Below are 2,225 nucleotides of genomic sequence, written 5' to 3' on the forward strand. Positions count from 1 at the left end.
AGGGAGAGAGAGAGGGAAGGACAGAGAGAAAAACTGTATAATATAATGATAAATTATCAAATTTTCCTTTTCCTATCTCTCTCTCTCTCTCCCCCGCCATGTTAGATAATGACAAATTAAACCTGGGGTGAAAATTTTAAAAACACGTAAAATGGCGACGCTGTGTCTCTGCCATTCAACCGTGATGGTGATTAATAGATGACTCAGCCTTCCTTCCATTATCCTGATTGCCATCTCTTCTAAATTAAACTAAACTAAATTCATTTTAAACTTTAAACTAAACTAAGTTAATATTTAACTATGGCCAACTTCATTTTGTGGACGAGAAAGATCGAGCAAACAAAGAAAAAAAAAATAATAATAAAATAAAATAAAATAAAATCTGGTATTCACACGACTTTCCTCATCCTATTGAATGATGCTTATTTTGGGTGTTCTTTGAGTTGCATCCTTGTCACATTTGTAAACTCCATACCAAATTTCAAGTCTCTAGCTCATACCGTTCCCGATATATTGTTAAAGTACACCGAAAACCGCCAAAAACCGGTAAAATGCCGCCAACCGTTGCACCGATCTTAACCAAAAGTTTCGTGTCGCATCCTTGTCACATTTCACAGCTACATACCAAATTTCAAGTAGCTCTTACCGTTCTCGAGATATTTTGTTTACAGGAACAGACACCAACATAAAAGAAAATGAGCTTCAAAAAAACATGATGAATAAAAAACTCATACATAGGTAGGTAAAGGAAAATGATATTAAAAAAAAGTGTACCTTTATATGTTTCCCATTTTTTTTTTTTTTTTTTTTTTTTTTCATACCGTAGGATGAGAAAATTAAACCTCATCATCTATAATCCTCTCATAAACACAAATTGAAGGGCCTTTTGTGAAAAGAAAGGCCCTAACCCTGCTTCCGCCCTTCATCAGGTAAAATGATCATTTCTAACGTTATTAGACAATCGATCACAAAAAAGAATCATGTTGATAGCTCCATTATTCCACCAAGGATAACCGGTTTTTTGTGAAATCCCATACCCATAACTTTCAATGAACAAGATAATGAATCAAAACTTTCAAAACTGTTTTACTGAAACTGGAAACCCTCTTGAATGAAATAGTGGGCAAGTCTCGCTGAAGACCAAAGGCTAAAATAGGCTAAATAAAGGTATTTCATAGAAGCCTCTCCTCATTTCAAAACGTAATGCCTTATCTCAATATGTATGTCCATTTCGACAGTGTGTACCAATATGTAGTTACAGCTTGGTACTATAAGGGGTGGTATATATCAGACCTGTACCATTAGTTTCATACGCTTATCAGTTTTGTGCTCGGGTGGTAGTGGTCAGTGCCTCCGGTGTGTAGTGGTCAAAGGCGCTCGCTGGTAAAGCAGGAGGGCGTGGTTCAATTCCAGCCGAGTATGGAATTATCCCTCAATATATCTTTTTTGAGAATTTGACCACAATAATAGTAGTAGCCCTACTGCTGGAGTAAACGGACTTTTCAGTCCTATGCGAGCAGTATAAATAGTAAGCCACTATTTATATTATTATTATTATTATTATATTATTATTATTATATATTTTATTATTATTATTATATTATTATTATTATTATTATTATATTATTATTATTATTATTATTATTATTTTATTATTATGTATTATTATTTTATTATTTTGTTATTAGTATAATCTAATACTTTATATCTGATATTATGGTACTAGTAGGATTTCCATGTACCTCTATGCAACATAATTGTACTGATGTTGTTGCCTATTGAAGTTAATGTGAAAGGAATCTTCGTTAGCAGTCAATTAAAAGTGCTTCTGAAGATATTTTTTTTCTGAATATTTTTTTTATTCATATGTGAAGTTTCCAATTATGGGCGGATTATTTAAGGTGCCATGGACAATGACTATACAACGTAATGGGTGCAGTCCGTATTATATAGCAAATTATTAGAATTGTTGGAGCTTTCGACCACACACCACCCGAATGAGGCACAATGTTGGTTGTCTGATAAGGGGCTGAGTGGGAAGGACTAAGTCGGGTAAAGGTGCGGAGATGGGATGGTTAGGCGCGGGGGGGGCGTCTGCTATTGATGAGGTTGACGTAAGTTGGAAGTAGGTAGTAGAGGTGGCAGTGTTAGGTGGGTGGCGAGCGGCCGGATATGTCGGAGGGGAAAGGAGCGAGTACGATGGGATGGTAGGGGATAAGGGAGTG

Source organism: Diaphorina citri, unplaced genomic scaffold (genome assembly GCF_000475195.1).
Source record: "Diaphorina citri unplaced genomic scaffold, Diaci psyllid genome assembly version 1.1 scaffold595, whole genome shotgun sequence".
In the NCBI taxonomy this organism is placed as follows: Eukaryota; Metazoa; Arthropoda; class Insecta; order Hemiptera; family Psyllidae; genus Diaphorina; species Diaphorina citri.